This window comes from Strix uralensis, chromosome 5, assembly GCF_047716275.1.
Source record: "Strix uralensis isolate ZFMK-TIS-50842 chromosome 5, bStrUra1, whole genome shotgun sequence".
Taxonomy (NCBI): Eukaryota; Metazoa; Chordata; class Aves; order Strigiformes; family Strigidae; genus Strix; species Strix uralensis.
The window spans coordinates 88,846,232-88,864,662 of NC_133976.1; positions in this window are offsets into that span (position 1 = coordinate 88,846,232).

The following is an 18,431-nucleotide window of genomic DNA, read 5'->3' on the forward strand; positions in this document are numbered from 1 at the left end:
GACCGTCCGGGTGGGGCTTCTGCAAAAACACAAAGCTTTTCCCAAAGCAACTGCAGGATTTGCCATTTCAGGCAGGTAGCCAGGTTTCCCTGCCCGGCACACCCAAAGCCATTGGCTTTAGCAGAACTGCCCGTGGGTTTCCATGTGCTGTCTCCAAGGCATGAGAGCAGGGTGTGACAACAGGCACAGAGCTTGGGTGGACTACCTTTGTGGCAACCAGATCTTAACAGGTCAGCGTGGGCCCTGGAGTTTATGGGGCGTGCACAGAAGAGAGTATAAAGCCAAAGGTTAAGTTTCTTCTTGCCTAGACTGTATCAGAGGGAGGAAACTGAGAAAATGCCCACCTTGCAGAATGTTGCACGGCCTTTGTTTCAGGCCCTCTTAGTAGGGCCTGCTTGGATGTAAATATGATGGATTTCCTCTAACACCTTGATGTGGAAAAGCTCTAGGTCAAGGCATGTGCGTAACAAAAGAGCAAATTCGAGGCCTCAGTCAGAGCTTTATAAAAACTGCTGTGGCTAATGTACTCCCAGCATCTGCTGCTTTAATTCTCCCTTGCTGAAAAAGGAAGGAACTGACTGAAAGGGCGGTAATTAATTCTACAACAATACTCAATAAGCGAAAGTTTGGTTTTAATAAACAAAATGTAACTACTGATTTAAAGCAAACAGATTCAGTTAGAAGAGTGGGACATCTCATAAACATTTCTAGCAGAAGCAAGAAGAAAGCAATAATAACCACACTCGTACGGGAGGTATTGCTTGCTTTCTGGTGATTAATAAACCCCAGAAAAGAATAAAACAGGTGGTCTAAGTTTTTTCTTCCCCCAGACTCAAACTCACAAAGGAGAAAAATGCCGATGGTGAAAGAAGCCTAAATTTCATTATGGGGTTACCCTATTACAGGAACATATTGAGGTGCCCCTCCCCAAGGAGCTCAAGTTATTTCTTATAATGGTGATAAATGAACAATAGGGAAGGCTTCTTTCTTCACTGGAAATTCAATAAGGAGTTTGCACCCCCTGTACTTTCATGTCTGGGCAGTAAGTTAACAGTCCCAGGGCTCTCTAGCCAGCAGAGCAGGAGGGTGAGTGAGGGACCTGCAGCTGTCATAGCAGCCTTTCTTACCATTTTTCAGCTCTAGAATAACAAAGATCTCTCTGATTTTTATAAACTGTCCATCAAGCAGGGAAACTTTTCCTCCCCTGCCAGCCCCAGCAGCCACAGCTCCAGCAAAAAGCAGTGGGAGCTCAAGCACACTCATCTTCAGTCAGCAGCAAGAGTTAATCCCTACCAAAACAACACTAAAGGATCAACTAAAACCTAGTTGCAATATTTCTCATCAAAACACTTAGCTCAAGAGGAAATATGATGTCATACGGGCAGTAAAGGTTTTAATTTTTTTTTATTATCCTTTTTTTCTTTTCAATAAGCTGTAGGAGAACAGACTAGCGATCCAGTCACCCCTGGATGTTTGCCTCCGAATACTTCCTGTATCACTTTTATCTAAAATACCCTCTCTCCAAATCTACCTGGCAATATTTTCTGAGAAGTCAATCTGTCATCACAAATGTGGCAGACAGATTTCATGACCCCAATGCCAGACTGCAACTAGAGGTCGGGTGGGGTTTTGGCTGTCAGAAGCTCTTCTCTAAACCCTTAGGCTGTGCAATTCATCTCTCACCATCTCAGGTCCATAAAAAAATGCACGTGTCCAGCACTGCAAGGGAACATCCTGGAAATCTTTACTAAGTTTTCAGATGGTGTGTTGAAGAAGGCAGAGAGGAAAGCAGACAGTCTGTACAGACGTTGCAGACAGACATTGGTTTTAAAAAAAATTTCACAGTAATTTAAGTTAGAGCACACTTGTCCAGACCTCTCTCCCACACTCCAGGAATACCGGATCAGCCCCTTGCACCGCACCATGAAGTTGTGAAAGGAGCTGTTACATCATCTCTGTAAACGATGGGCCCTTTCGAGTGTCAGCCTCCTTTCCACAGACTGGATGATCTTCAAGGTCTTTTCCAACAGAGATGATTCTGGGATTCTGGGATTCTGTGAATCGTGGAAGTCGCAGACATGTGAAGAAGAGATAGAAACAGTCAGGATCAAAGCGATGGGAGTTTTTGTTTGCTTTCTAGTTTAGGGTTGGGGGTTTCCTTGGGTTTTTGCTTTGGTTTTTAGCAGCACAGTGACAGTGGGGTCTGTCTGGCCCTGCTAATCAAAAGCAGAAGAGTGGGCAAAGTACTGAGAGGTCCTGAGTGCCGGGAGGGGTTTGGAGCGTGCGGCAGCCTCGGCAGAGCTGCATGTTCACACGAGCCCATCGATTTTACTCAAGCAAGTCTTCACCTTTCCCGCCCAGAGCTGAGTTTGTTAGCACTGGGCATGGCGCAAGCTTTGATACCTGAGAGTCAGTGGAGTGAAATGCCCAAAGCCTCCAGCTCACAGCCTGAGCCCAGGGGCAGGGACCATCTGCCCACAAGCACAGCACAGACTTTAGCACAAGCTGCACATCCAGCACATCAATGAAAGCAGGCGCCCATCAGGCAGAGGTTCACACAGGCCTTTCTCCCTCTTTCCTCCAAATGTGTTTTTGTCAAAACCAACCAAACGAGAAGGTAGCTTGGGGTTGACTGAATCTGGGTTTGGTTTCTGGTACAACTTGCTAGAACAAAGCCAGCAAGAACACAAGGTGGTCTTCTCCTGCCTCCTGGAGACAGGGCATTTGGCAAACACCAAGTGGCAACAGAGTCAAAACCTTCTCGTCATTGCCTGTGTGCAGGCACCTGCGTGTGCCTACAGCAACACCTGGACAGCAAAAGGCTTCGCCCAAGTCCAAGATGAAAGTTTTGATTCCATTCCCCACTCTGTTCTCCCTGTTTTCAGCTTCTGCCTCCAAAATGAAACACTTGACGCTTCGTTCCTGACACTTTGGTTTTTGTGCTGGTGGTGGGTGCTCAGCAGTTAAACCCCACACCCCAGCAGGGCCTTTGGCTGCCCTCCAGGACCAAGCAGTAAAAGACGCACTTTTTAGAAAACTACAGTACACAGCAGGCACATTACTACAGCAGTGTGGCACAAGCACGGAGCTACACATATGCCCTACAATCTTTGATTTTGCTCTTACTGTTAATGAATTCCCAGCAAATTTACCATAACTAGATAAAATCCCTAAGAAATCAGAGCTACCACCAATAGCCCAGAAGAGGGGTGGGAAGGATTCAGGCAACATATTTTGGCAGCCCAACAGAAATAAATTTATATAGTACGTCAGCCTTGGGACACTTGTAAAGGGAAGGCTGAAGGAAGGAAGAAAAGGATAACTTTGTTATGCTCGGTGTGAATCCCCAAAATAAAAAGCTTTATGGATATTCCTTTGAAATAGAAAACAATCATGCATTCCAGCTGTGTTCACATCCTTTTTGCCTTCCAGGGTTAATCTGCTGAAAAGCTTTTAGCTAAGATTAATGTATACCCAGCTGTTTCTGGACTTTTCTTTTTTTTCCAAAAATTAACACACACCAAACAAACAAACAACTATTGGCAATAAAATATTAGCAAAACAAGGAACATTTCAATTCGGACACAATTCCCACAACATTGTCTTTAATTCTGGAAGCATAAAGTGAATTCAATATGTTTTCTGAAGGAAAAAAAAAAGGAGGGGGGGAAAGATTGCTAATTTATAGCATTGCTTAGAACACAAGGAGATTTAGAGGGATTAATAGCTGGAAGCTTAAAGTTGCTGATGGCCTGTGTGGTCTGGGTAGTGATAACGTCAGTGTGGTAAGTGATGTTACCGGTGACATCAATGGTTTCATCTCATACCAGCAAACCCCTTAAAACCTTCTGCGGAAAAATATGCCCTTCATCTGTGTCTGTTGAATCACCAGGCTTGTGTGTGTGCTCAGTGAGTCCCAAGGCAGAGCTAAAATTTCTTTCCACCTCGACGGTTGTTCTTAGCTCTCACACGACTGAGAAACACCACGCCACATGCTTGCCTTCAGCCCCACCACCCCCTGCACCTCATCCCTCTGAGGACACCCTCAGCCCCGGTTTCCTCCCAAGGGGCTGTGGTAGCGGGTCACAGTGTGGTGCAACAGAGCAAACCTGCTCGATTCAGCCTGTGCCCCCCTTGCCCCCATTGATCCCTGCACCTCCAGGCAGGAGGCTCGTTGAGCAAGTGGTTGCCCCCCGCGTAGCGCCGTGATCCCTCCCCAGTGCCTGGCTGGGCAGCTCACCCCGCCCTGGCGTCTCCAAACCACCTCAGAAGAGGTGGCAAAGAAGATCACAGAATCACAGAATCATCTTGGTTGGAAAAGACCTTGAAGCTCCTCCAGTCCAACCATGAACCTCACACTGACCGTTCCCAACTCCACCAGATCCCTCAGCGCTGGGTCAACCCAACTCTTCAACCTCTCCAGGGATGGGGACTCCCCCCTGCCCTGGGCAGCCCATTCCAACGCCCAACAATGGGCTTCAATATATATACATAAGCAAAAACATTTCAGTATATCTGAATTAACTCATCAGTTTGCCAAAGCAAGCCAAGCCTTTGCTTAGATGTATTTCACCCTTCAGGCAACTGAGGCTCAAGCTGTCACACAGGCGTTGCTCACAGCCCCAGGGGTGTGGGGTGGGACCCTGGGTTGACCTTCCCCATCCCAAATGGCTCAACATGGGTTCGGCATGTCGGCAATGGGGCATCTCTCCAGCGTCATCATGCCAGGCCTTCCACTCTCAAAGAGGAAATGGAAACACTCAAAGCGTGGCTCCACCACAGCTGGCTCTGGCGTCAAAGTGTCACTTGCAAGATCTGCCAGGTGGCAGACCTGGGGATCCCGACATGCTGCCCCCCGCCAAAACAAGCCCCCCACCTCCAGGGCACAGAGAAGACGTGCCATCGCAGCCCTCCTGGCCAGGGGTCCACACATCCACCCCTCTGCCACCAGCGCCCCGGGGAGCCGGGGACCCCGGCAGCCCCGATGCGGCAGCGGGGCACGTGGCCGCCCGCAGCCGCTTGCGGTGGGCTCGCTCGCAGCTGCCGAGGTGCCGCCTCCGCCCTGCGTGGTTTGGTGTTGAGTCAAGGGATTCAGGCAAAACGACTTGCCAAAATCCAACAACAGCAACTTAAAGAAAAAAAGAAAAAATTAACTTGATCCCTGTGGCATGCTTCAGCAAGGCCATCTGCTAAGCATATAAAGCAGTAACAGCAGACATGGTTTATATCCCAATAACAGACCAAGATGAAAAGTGAGATGCTGGTGGCACTCTCTTCTGTCTGGGGGTGTCACAGACCAGGAGCTCTGCCCTGAGCTCCAAGGAACAAGACGCAGCTGTTTTCTATCCCTTGAGCTGTGCTGGAGGAAGGGGCCCTTGTAGAAGGTTAAATAAAGACAAAAAAATAGGAAAAAAAAAAAAAAAGCAAGCACCTAACTAGTTTGGCAAAAAAAAATTCTTCACCGAAACAAAAAGCAAGCATGCAAATACACGTATCAAAGCTGAAAAGTTAAGGATGAACATCCTGAACCAGAACAGAGAGAACAAAACCAACCAAGATGTCACCAACAAGCATACTTACTATTTTTTACTTCTAACCTTTCATTTACGTACTCACCATATGGAATTTTTTTTCAGTGCAAACAAAGTTGCTGTCATTTTATAGTACACAGCTAGGCACTGGTAACTGTAAGCATCACCCTTCCCTACCAAAAAGAAATAATATACTTTTTAAAGCTGAGTTACCCTCCCTCCACATTTAATTAACCGCCAACACTTTTCGATGTATAATAGTCACGACCTCTACATAGGCCCTGTGATAAAAGGTATTTTTCTTCTTGAGATTATGAGGAACCCATTTCCAACTCTGTGGAAAAAATGTAAACAGAAGCAAGGATAACTTTCCAGAAGAGCACCACAGAATAGCAGAGAAAGTCTGCGGTGTGCTGGGAGGTTAAATGAAGGCTGTGCCCAAGTAGTACGAGTAAGGTTAAGTCCCTTGACCAAAGAGCACCACTACCACATCGTGAGGTCTGTGTGTAGGTGAGTACACCCAGGAGGCGGCCAGAATCCGGACATTTTTTCACTGACAGTTTTTTCAGTGGAAAGTGCTGCCTCAATTCTACCAAAACTGGAAGAATATAGAGTGAAACAATCTCATGAAAATGAAGTTGGACCTTATTATATCATCACAGATGTTTCAGAAAGATGTATTCCAAAATGGATTTCTTTAAAAAAAACCTCTTTCAAGCCTTATGTACTATGTTACATTTTCTTCTAAAGTTTAAAATGGAAATTAAATGAATTCTTGCACACAGTCTCTGCAAACGCTTAACTTGGAGCGAGGAGGGGAAGCTCCCCCCAGATCTCAACTTTTTTGCAGAGTAAAACAATCTGTTCTCTGATCAGCACTACTAGCAGATATATACATTTAGGTACTACTCACATCCTTCTCTGTGCTGATCCACAGAAAATGAGTATCTGTTCCAGCTAAAGGGGAGTTAAACTGGAGCTGAAGAACTTCATGCTTTAGGGTTGGGAGTTCCTCCTGTCAGTAACTGGCACATCAACCAGGAGTGACTGACATTTTCCATTGCCTTGCTTCTGTGGGGTCATAAAAAGATCAGCCTTAAACATACACTTTTGTTTATTTATTTATTTTAAAAAATAATGAGGGAACGATTTTCCAACATCAACTTACTAGGAAAATTCTTCAGGATGATCAAAAACTTCTGAAGAGGCTGAAGTGCTGACAGGGAATGAGAAATTCAAACATCACAGAAGCTGTGGAATTAATTCCCCTAACACGTGTAAAAACAATTATCGGAGAAACCTTAAAACATGAATTTATTTACTTGCTTTTTTGGGCCTGATGGAGGTTCCCTGCAGGGTAACTGTGAGAGCACAAGCCTAACTGCATCCAAACCAGCCTCGCTTAAGGAGCTATTCCAAAATGCTACACCAAGAGGGAAACACATTCCCAGATGTGCCAGGGCACTGCAATATCCAAGCACCTCATTGGCCCATGGTCTGCGAACCATACTATAGCTAAGTTATAACAGGCATGTTTTAGATGGTACCAAAAAAATCAAAAAAAGTCAGTCACAGAGGGCAAGACCTTAAAATGGGAACGTCTTGGACAAAACATCATGTCAGCAAAGCTAAAGCTAGTGATGAGTGATACGAGGTGTCTGGAAAGAGGCCCAGCAAGGTGATCCTGGATCACTGCTACAATACCACTTCTACCTCCTCCTTTTCTGCTCACTGATAGTTGCTGCTGCTTTTGTCTGAGAGTGCAGTGATTCAGCCACGTATCAGAGACACGTATTCATAAAACTGGGAGGTTTAGTGCGGGTTAAATCATCGGATGTCTTCTCAATAGCACCAAAGTCTGGGCTGTATCAGTAGGCCCCTGAGAAAAGGAGGATTACTGATCTTCTAGCCTTCCTCAAGATACTGCTCCCAACACTGTCAAGGCTCTTCTTCAGCGTCCTCTGAAGTGCTATAAAATTTATCCACAGGAAGTATCACAGGCTGACGCTGTCTTCGTCTTTTCCTACTTCCAGAGAGCTGAGGCTACCCCAACACAGCAGGGTTTCCATCTCAGCATCCCCCCTGCAACTGGCCTACTCCTCACAACATCTTCTACTAATTTTATCTTGGCAGGATTTCTGCAAGAAGCAGTCTTGTTCTCTTAAAATATAAAAAAAAATAATTAAAAAAATAGCTGGGGTCCTCTGAGTTCAAACTATATAGTCCTCAACTATTTCTCTTTGCATGTAAAACTCAATAGCTAGCTCCTCTGAAAAGCCAGAGTGCACAATGTGCCGGCGCCGAGGTATCACTGAGACCTTCAGCCCCTGCAGTTCCTCAGCCTTGGCTGCAGACACCTTCCCAGCACGAGCAGCCTCACAGCAGCACGCACACCCGGCTGAGGCTTCAGCAACTTCGCAGGTCAAAATAACCAAAATAAACCCCAGAAAATCCACTGTACGCTGCGTGAAATACTTTCCTTTTCTTCAAGGGAAGCTCTATTTAACAGACTTTCTGCTTATTTTTTTATGATGACATTTGTTTGTTTTATCAGGCTGTTTTTCATCAACACACCGAGCCTCCCGCGGCGCTTGCGTGTGAGTCTGATCTGGCGCTCTCTGGCACAGAAGAAACAACCAACCGTGAAAAGAAGACGGTGGGGAACAAGCGAAAGGTTGAGCCTGTGCCGCCGCCCCCTCGGCCACGCATGGTGGGGCCGTGCTGCACCAGAGGGACAGAGCCCCAGTGCCGGCGGGGACCCGGCTCGCCCCAGGCAGTGCCCCAAGCCCAGGGGAAGAGCCCAGCCCACCCAGTGCCCCTTGTCCCCAGCCAGGAGCGAGTTTGGCCAAGCCCAACGCCGGCATCTCAGCTGCAGCAGCAGCCGTCCGCTGCCTGCCAGTATCCGCGCCCTCCGTGGGTTTACTAGCGGCACGACAGAGGTCACTGGGGTGGGAAGCAGCACCCCAGATCACTGGGATATTCAAAACCAGCAAGGGGTGCAGAGGTGTCAAGATCCAGCACCCTGCCACTGCCCAACATCCTCCACGGGGTTTCCATTTGCCGTGGAGCCACAACCATCGCCTGGGACTTTCCATACCCGATTGCAGACAGTACTAGGAAATGGTCATCTCTTTCCCTTTCCTACCCACTTTATTTTTCCTTTTTTTTTTTTTTTTTTTAATTTACAGTCTTTGTTCTTCTTTATTACCTTCTTTTCTCAATTGCATAACTGCATCAACATTCAAAGCTTTTTAAGGATTACATTACAAAGCATCAGGCCAAAGACATATCAATTACTATTGCCCTGGAGTAACAATAAGCCACACACTACAGAGCAGCTGCAGCTTCTAAAACACTTACCCCAAAAGAATGGATTTGTCCTCTACCAGAGTTAAAGGAGAGTTACGTGTCCCCATTGTGGCCTGTTTGCTTTCTTCTGTTTCCACTGTAACACAGTCAGACTCCAGCAAACTTGCGTGCAGGAAGATCCACAGGCAGAGAAGCCCTGCTTCTGCCCCTCTGTCCCAGCCACGGTGCACACCCGGGTTATCTGCAGCATTAATAAACTCTCAGATAATAGAGTATAATAATATAGCTTAGTGAGAGCTAATGGGTGATTAACTAAATCCAACTCAAAGCCGAAAACCCTTCTGCCCATATTTACAAAATTTTTAATGCAGATACAGTGCGCTTGGAAAGCAGCGTGTCACCTTTAAATAGCACTTCTCTTTGAAAGGAAAAAAAAAAAAAAAAAAAAACAAAAACCAAGGAAAAAAACTAAACAAAAAAAATCCCTTTCTTACTGCCAGTTTTCCAACAGTTTATCGAAAGCAAAATGGAGGCAAATAAAACCAATTCCCAGGACTGAAACACATCTTGTGCAGCAGATAAGCAGAGTTTAAGTCTAAATACAGCCCGTCCCAGACTCACAGACAATAGTGCTGGCGGGAACCTCAGCGGGTCACCTCATCTATGCCCAGGGCACGAGGCAGGACCAAGCCTACCCAGCAGCTGCTGGACTGGCCTGACCTGTGCTGACCAACTGGGGGCCAGGGAGAAGCCTGCCCGACACTACCACCCAGCAACCGGCTGTGTTTTCACCGAGGATGGTGACAGAGCTTGTGCAGAAACAAAATATATTAACTTCAGCTCCTTACATGTTCTCATTAAAGACTTTTTAAACATTACTGAGCAGCCATCAGCTAGGACTCCCCTTTCAAAGAGTGAAATCCTGCCAAGAATCATCTTCCTAAGCCACTTGCACACTTTAATCCCCCTGATGTTTATCAGCCTGCCACCGAATGTAGACAAAGCGTTGAGCCCTGGGGACCGAAGATCTCCCCAGCAGACACGGAATGATAACTCTTGCACCCATTCAGCTAAATCAACCGAACGGCTGGCAAATGTAATCCTGGCTTGTTTTTTTCCAGAAGTATAAATGCACATTGGAGAGGAGCCTCAATTCAAATGCCATGCTATTTTCAGAAAGCCAATTTGTCTTTGCAGCTGGCCGGTGGTGTTTGCACTAACCTGCTCCTTCTGTCAGCTCTCCCTTCCCCACATCCTTATTGCTCAGGGCAGAGCTGGGGCGCTGCCCATCAATCCTCGTTACAGGGCCTTCTGCAAATCGTTATTGCAAGGAAAAGAGACAGCAGTGAAGCTGAAATACCTTTGAGAAAGGGCAGGTTATGCATCACCTTTCTCAAAGGCACAAAAATATGGAATAAGTTACCTATAAGCTAAGCCTAACATTGACTTTGAAGACAAAAAAAAGTCACCAAGGACCAAGTGCCAGTGAGAAAAGTTTCTCCAAGGCTTCCCACGAGGGGCCTGGGACCACTGTGGGCAGCAAACACCTTGGGATGGATGCACAGAGCTGGGCTAGTGGCACACTGCTGCTTCCTTGTGTGCCCTGCAGCTGTGAAGACCATCAATATTTTCCTATCATTTTGATACAACTAATGTTACATGAGATTTCCACCACGGCCACAGGGGTATCACACAACTGTAGAGACGAAGGGTTGTGTGCCGGATGGAGACGCTCACATCAGGCCCTTCAGAGGATGATTTTTTGCATTTAAATGAGCTGGGCAAAACAAAGTCCCTGCGGTACAGTGCAAGATAATTGTTATCACTAACAGAACCAAAGGGAGAGCACCATGACTCTCTGCCAACCAGGAAAAAGAAAAAATTAATCTATTTACAGATGTTAAGCCACTGCCTGTTAAAAAACACCCCACTCCTTAAAACGTGGCACAAAAAGACGCAGGCATCTCTCTGTTAAACCTTCTCCCTGGCCCCTGCCATTCCTTTCAGCTCCTCATTTCGTCAGGCTGATGCACAGCTCCACGGCGAGACAGCGCTGCTGCCCGCTCTGCCCGTCCCTCCTGCCCACCTCCCTCACTGAGACACACAACAAAGTTTCCCCGGGAGGAAAGAAATCCTCTCCGGCCAGGATTTTCAGTGGGTTTGGTGTTAAAAAAAGGAACAGAGAAAAAATAAAATAAATGAAATAAAAATATATGGATATAAATATTAAAAGACATAAAAATAAAATTAAAAAATCAATGTGTTCAGTAGCCTTGCATATTCAGGTGGGATGGATTCCTGGAATTAGACTTTAGTGAAGAAAATTTAAAGAGGGAACTCTTACAGCTAAGAGAGGGGATGGGAATCAGCAATGCCAGACCTAACTTTTACCTAGTCACAGGCATAAAAAACAGGTAAAAAAATACAGCGCCTGTGTATCCCCAACTCTCCTCACCCTGGCTTGCAAGCTGGGAAGAAATCAGCAGGGTGCTTCAGTCACCATGGACTGGAGGCCGGATCTGAGCCAGGGATTTCAGGGTAACACAAGCTGTTATGGACCCCCCAGGCCCTGCAGATGCACCCTGGGCACTACGTACATATCTGGACCCTCCTGGGTAAATCCATCACATAAAGGGGAAAAATGCAATACAAATATAATAGTAATACAATGTGGAGCACAGCTTACTACCTTGCATAAACAAGGGCAAGATGAATTAAAAGTTAGCTTAGCATGGGATTGATCAGGCTTGAAATCACACCAGTAAAAATTGCTTTTATTAGGAAAAGTTTTTTAGTAGAGACAAGTGCTGACAGCCTGTGGCACTCTAACAAGAAAAAAAAAAGCTAAATCCAGCTGGTCAGGAGATTCGGCTTAACAATAATTATTTCTAACCTGACAATGCTCAGTTCTTCCAAATCTCCTTATCTTCCTGGGTGCTTTAGTTAACTCTTGGGGTTTGGGGTTTTTTCATTTATTTTTTAAACACCCACCTATGATTTTTGAGAGCTGAAAACTTCTTTTTAATAAATGAAAGCTGAATTTCTCAAGTAGTCAGTCGCCTCTAGAGGATGGGACTTCAAAAGGAGGGGTGGGGGAGAAAAAAATACTCCTGAATCAATTGAGTAGATTTCATGACCGAAATTTCAGGAGTTCATAATAGATTTGTGCCTTTGTGTCTTTCAAGAGGTTTGTGAAAATGTATCATTACTTCCTACAATATGTTACAAAGAGAAGTCTGGAAAGTCCTCTGAATAAAGTACTGTGGTGGCTCTGAAATGCAGAGAAGTGATGGAAGGGAGGAAAAGGAGCACAAATAGAGATGAGAAATTCTTTAAAAAAAAAGGGGAAAACCCAAAACAACAACAAAAACCAAACCAGCAAGCCCAGGCAGGAATGGTCTTTTAACCTCTTCAAAGTCAGGGTGGCCACATGTCTAATGTTGCCGTGTGCTTGGGGTTTCTGTGTTTCAGACGCTGCTGTGTTGGGCTCGGGGCGGGGGGGATTGGTAGCAGGGGAGGAGGCTGCAGGGGTGGCTCCTGTGAGAAGCTTCTCAAAGCTCCCCGGGCTCCAAGTCAGCCCCACCTCTGGCCAAGGCCAGGACAATTAGCAACAGTGGCTGCGCCTCTGCGATAACTTATCTAAGAAGGAGAACCCGGGAGGAGGAGTTGTGAGGGAGACACCTCTGCAAACACTGAGGTCAGTGGAAGAAAGGAGGAGGAATGGGGGGAGATGTGGCGGGGCAGGGACCCCCCTCAGCCCGTGGGGAGAGGGCAGCTGTGCCCTGCGCCCGTGGAGGGCATCGGGGGAGCAGATGTCACCTGCAGCCAGGGGAGGGCCCCACACTGTGGGAGGAGGAGGGAGAGAAATGGGGAGCAAAGCTGAGCCTGGGAAGAAGGGAGGGGTGAGGCGAAGGTGTTTTTAAGATGTGGTTGTATTTCTCAGTCCTATTCTGATTGGAAAATTCAATGGTGGTAGTGCTCAAATTAAACTGATGTTCTTTTTCTTCCCCTAACGAGTCTGTCTTTTGCCCATGACCATCATGGCTGAGTCACCCCTCCCTGTCCTTGTCAGGATCCCTGAGCCTTTTGTTTTATTTTTCTCCTCCCCATCCCCAAGGAGGAAGGAGTGAGCAGGTAGCTGCTTGGTGCTCAGTTGCCCTCTGGGCTCAAACCAGGACAGTTTGAGTTGCTGAGCCCCAGGTGTGTGGGACCAGGCTCTTGCCAAAGTACTAGAGGACAGGACAGTCATTGTCAGTGCGAGCACTGGTCTGAGAAATGGGCTGGGGCTCACCCAGAAAGGGAGCTCTTCCAGAAACTAAACACCTGGTGAAGGGAGAGCCTTGGAAAGGCTACTGAGAGGTGGCCACCGAGAAAAGCACTGAGCCAAGCAGGGTTGATAGACCTCCCAGCTCTTTTTGTTCTCTCCACGTGGCTGCAAGCTCTTCCCCCCGCTAGAGAGGCAAAATTGGACTATCTGCAGAATCAGTGTGGAGGAACTGGAGTCTCCAGAGCTTTATTCTTTTTGACCTCTTTTGCCCTAATTTAAGAGAAATTAAATGCTGCAGCCTTCAGACTTCTAGAGATCCTAAGGGGGAAAAAAAAAGTCACTGAATTCCCCAGTCTTCCCCAGGATTTGCTCCCAAAAACTTAGAGTTTGCCTATTTGTGTGCCTGTTTTGCACTAGAGCACACCAGACCATCGTGAGCCAAGTGCAAGAGGAATGCTCTGCAGATGGTGCCAGATGGATGCCAGACAAACTCCTCATTTTACTGTCCAGCACAACCACTAAGCTTTTGCATCCCAGTCAAACTTACAAGGCATCCAACACGAGTAATTTACTTGCTAGAGAGATGTGTCTTTCCTGTGCCAACTCAGGTCTTAAGTTTACTTATTCTTCTCACGTAGCACAACTGGCAGAAGTAACTGAGCAAGATCAAAAGAAAAAGAAACTAGATGAGAAAAGATGAAGTATTGAAATAATACTGGTAACAGACAAGCTGCAATTCATGATCAAAGGAATGAATCTGGTCCCAACTATATAAATAAAGAAGTACCTTCCCCCATTTCTGAAAGGAAGAATTTGTTGTTTGCCCTCATGTCACGCAATTCTTTCAAGTGCAATTATACTTGGGTAACTGAAAGAAAAAAAGTGACAGAGCACCTCAAATTTTATTTACTTGCTTTAATCATCACAAAAGAGGGTCCTCCTGGGATATCACTGCTTTCCCATCCGTGTTGTGTACAATCTACAAAACCAAAATAATCAAACCCCAGAGCATCTTCCATTCCAGCTAAACCAGGAGAGTGTCAAAACACAGTCTCATGACCATTACCAGCTGAAAGCAACGTCTCCTCAGCAGCCAGAGCAGCACTGGCTGTCCCCAGCTTACACTGCATGCCCCACACACCTGTCCCTCCACAGGCACACAGCGCCCAGCAGCACCAGCATCTGTGAGCTGACTCTGCCCCAAAACTCTATCTCGTAAATGAAACATGGCACTGCCTGGCCACTTCTGACCTCCCTCCTATATTGGCTCTGCTATGGGCAGGCTGACCTGCAAGGCACAAAATTCCCGTCTCCCAACCCAAGGAAGGCAGCAGTTTGATGCCACCTACCTCACTTCTTGGGGTTTCTTGGTCATCTGCATTAAGCTGTAGGCAAGAGGCTCCCAGAGGGCTTGATGTCCAGGTGGTGGAGGTGGGTGAAAAGAAATGGTTTTCCACCCATACAAACTGACCTCAAAGCCTGAAAAAGGAAAAATACCCCCAGCCTCTCACCCACCAACTCTCCATGAGGAGTTGGGTGCTCAGGGAAGCCAAGGAGATCTCCCCACTGGGGTTACTGTGGTCCCACAGCACCCATCACGCAGGTCCATCCTGGGGAATGGACTTCAGGGCCCTAGAGAAAAAAAAAGTCTTTGCTGCCTGAAAGAAAAAAAAAAAAAAAAGAGTGATATTTTACAGTTCTGACAAAGGCAAATCGAACCGAGTATCTAGAAATTTCAGTCTAGAAATCCTCACTTTGGCTTTAAAAGTCTCAAACACCGTTCACTTCCCATCTTATTTATTGAGTACACCCCCTTGGCCACAGGACGCTGGGGAAACTGATAGCTTTGGGGTGAAATGTAGGCTGTGACAAGCTCAGAGGGAGCCCCAATGTGCTAAAGACCAGGAAGCAGCAGATTTTCTGCGACACGCCCCAGATCTGGATGAGTTGTTGTTTTTCCTCCCTCCCACTATCCCACTGCAGAAATGGGTCCAGACCCCTCTCCTCACTGCAGGAGAGGTTAGTGCCAGCAGCAGCACTGGCACTGCCTTCCTTGGTGTGCAGATTTCTTGTGCTCTGCCCTTTTACATCAGAGTCACAGAAACAGGGGTTTCCCACCGAAATGGATGGTCTCACAGCACGCCTGCACATGGAGGTCTTGCACTGAGAAGTGCATCAGCCTGACATGAGCAATAACTAACGGGCATGCCGCAAAGCTGAGTATTGAAAGGCTCTGTGCTCCCATGGGAAGGACCGAGTTTCACAAGACCTGGGCTCATACTTCTCTGTTTTACCAACAAGCCGATGTGTGGAAAACTTGGTCCACCTGAAAGAAAAGGCTGCAGGTTTTGGATTCTATTTTGTTTTTCAGTGTCAGCTTTGAAATACACAAAATGTCCTTGTAGAACAGAAATTTCCAACTAATTTGATGTTTGCATGCCAAGATTTTGCAGCGCGATCGTTCCTGAACAGAAGGTGAACGTTAGTAAACACATTAAAAGGAAACATGCCAGCATCATTGGAATTAATCCCTCTGGTCCTGCTGACAACGGCTGACACATCCCCACGGAAATCTGAACTTCACAAAGCTGCACCTTCTGAGAGAAAACAGCTCCTCTGGCAATCCTCTGCCACCAGGTCAAACAGTCCATTTCACCTCTTCACCTTCCCTTGTCTCTTATCTATTTAAATCAACCACTCTGAGGCATCTTCCTTGCCCTATTATTTTTTGTGGTTGTACTTTGCTTCAGGGGAGCTCTCACCTCTGTACATGCCCCTTGCCAACTGTTGTAACACCAATCATTCCAGCATAAATTTTGACTGGCTGTATTTTCATAAATGCTTCCTTTATGTACGTTAGTCACCTAATAAATAATTGGCAAGCAGTAAGGGACTCCTGGCTCTGTGAATGGGCACGATGCTGCCAGGGCTAATGAAAGCATTATCTGTTGACACAGGGTGTTCCACAGAACAATAGCGGCGTGGATTTGCAGCCGTGCAATACAGAAAGTGATGACAGCCGAAAGCAGGGAAGCTGGACGGCAGCTGCAGAAATCAGGAGTTTTGTTTGGCTTTGGATGCAAACCGGAGCTTCTCTTGGCCTGACATTTTCAGATGGCTTGGCTGCAAAGTATTTCAAGGGTATCTGATTAAAGCGGTCCTGTGGGGCAGGCCCCCCAGGCTGTTTCACTGGCGGTGTGACCAAGAACCGTGTTCTCATCGCATCATTTGACAATCTGGACTTAATTCGCTTCCCAAGACATACCAGCTCTGCCATGGGGAGAAGAGGACAACCTTTCTGGGCAAAGACAAACCACATCACGTGCTCCCACATCTCCATGCGACTCAGCTTGCCTTGACATTTGTTGTGTCCTTCAGGCACACAGCCTGAGTCGGTAACTCCTGTTTGGCTTTGTCCCTCTTCCTCACACTTTCCCCTCCTCACTACTCTTCCTGGCATGTCTGTACCTAGGGCAGGGTTCTGCTCGGGGCTGGGGTTTGTTTCCTAGGGAAGACAGTCCCACTGCAGTTACAGCTGTGGGGTAACGTTTAGGAAAAATCATTTGATACTTGATAGGATCAAGGGCAAAATAGGCTTCAAACTCAGGCAAGGAGAGGACATTTGTGAGATGGGGCTGGGTTTATGCTGGAGAAAGAAACACTATGGAAGCAGAAGGGGGGAAACTGTATAATGAAAAAAAAAGAAAAAATAGAAACCCCAAACGTTTTTCCCAGGTCTGCATGCTAAAATATGATGAGGCTGGCTAAGGAGAGGAAGACTCCACCTTTGCGAGACAGAGATGTCCCCAGACCCGCTGAAGGATGTGATCACAGAAACCTGCTAGGGCCATGCCTGAGAGGGGAAGGGCAGCAGAAGACCCTGGACCACCAGGAGTACAGCTTCCACCTTCACGAAAAGATCATTCAACAGCTCCTGAAGCTGCAGCTGTGCTGAAAGGAAACTCAGGTCCAGGACCTCCACGCCTCCACAAGGCAGGTTCAAAGAGACCATGTAGCCCCTGGCTACGTCTTGTTGGAGGCACACACAAGTCCATATGGCTCCCTGTCTCTCCAAAAATACCACACCTAGACAGCTGTATTGCACATTACCAGACCCAGAAAGATACAGAAAATTAACATGAAATGCTGAACAAATTATTCCTAAGTGCTTTCTCACACCCCCCTTCAGGAGAGAAAGGCCTGTCCCAGGGCGAGGGCTGGTGCTGCTCCTCAGGAGGTGCCTTGCCAACACCAAGAGCCCAGATCCAACCCAACCATTCCAGAGTCTCTTGCCTGTAGGCTGATGCCACGTCGCAGCTGAACGGGGGCTGTGGTCACCCTCACCCTGCTCAGACAAGGGATTGTCACACTCTGGAAAGTTTTTCTGAAGATTGTTTCAAGCCCCCAAGGTATCTTCTTCCACCTTCACGTCGCCAGAGGCACTTTACGACAAGATGCCATTGGGGAAATAGCACAATATCCCAGCAAGGTGGAGCAGGGCCCTCACTCCGTCCCGAGGCAGAAGAAAATAAAGAAAGCACAGACCCAAACCTCTTCCTACCAACTGATGGACTGTGCCTGATGACCTGGGTCAGGGTTACAAAACAGGATATTTAGGGGTAGAAACTCCTCGTTCTTCCTTTAATAGTTAAGGTCAGTACTTCACATAAGATTTTATCCTACTAATGAAAATTTTTAAACTAAACATCCTGATTTATTCAAAAGGTTTTTGTTCTTATCTAGACTTTTTGTTGTCAATCAGTTTTTCTTTAAAATAGAGAAGTAGCATCAAAAATAAATCTCTGGGGGAAAAAGTCCTTCAGTGCTTGATTACCACAGCCCTTCAGCTATAGTAGCATTTGTACACTGCAATACTTCCTTCTCAACTAAATGCATAAAACATCAATACTACACATTATTTTAAAAAATTATCCCAGAGACAGCTTTGTTTTTCATTCTATTCAACACAAGTTTAATGTGCTTTCTCTGAGAAGCAGCAAAAGAGAATCATTTGTATTCATGCTCTTGTCTCTTTACCTACTCGCATTAAAAGCCCACGAGTGTCAATATTGGAGCACCCGCTGGTTTTAAGAAAAAAGGGAAAAAAAAAAAAAACACAACAGAAAAATCTTTACAGCCAAGCCTGGCAAAAACTTTGTTGCTGACAACAACCCAAGCAGAGCTGCAGACTGTCCAGCAGCGCCTTTGACCTGTGCACCAAGTTCCCGGGGACTCGAGGTACGTGTCCTGCTGAACTGCCACCGTCTCCCTTAGCTCGGAGCTCGGCAGCGTTACAACATTTATAATTCATCCGGTTTAGATCT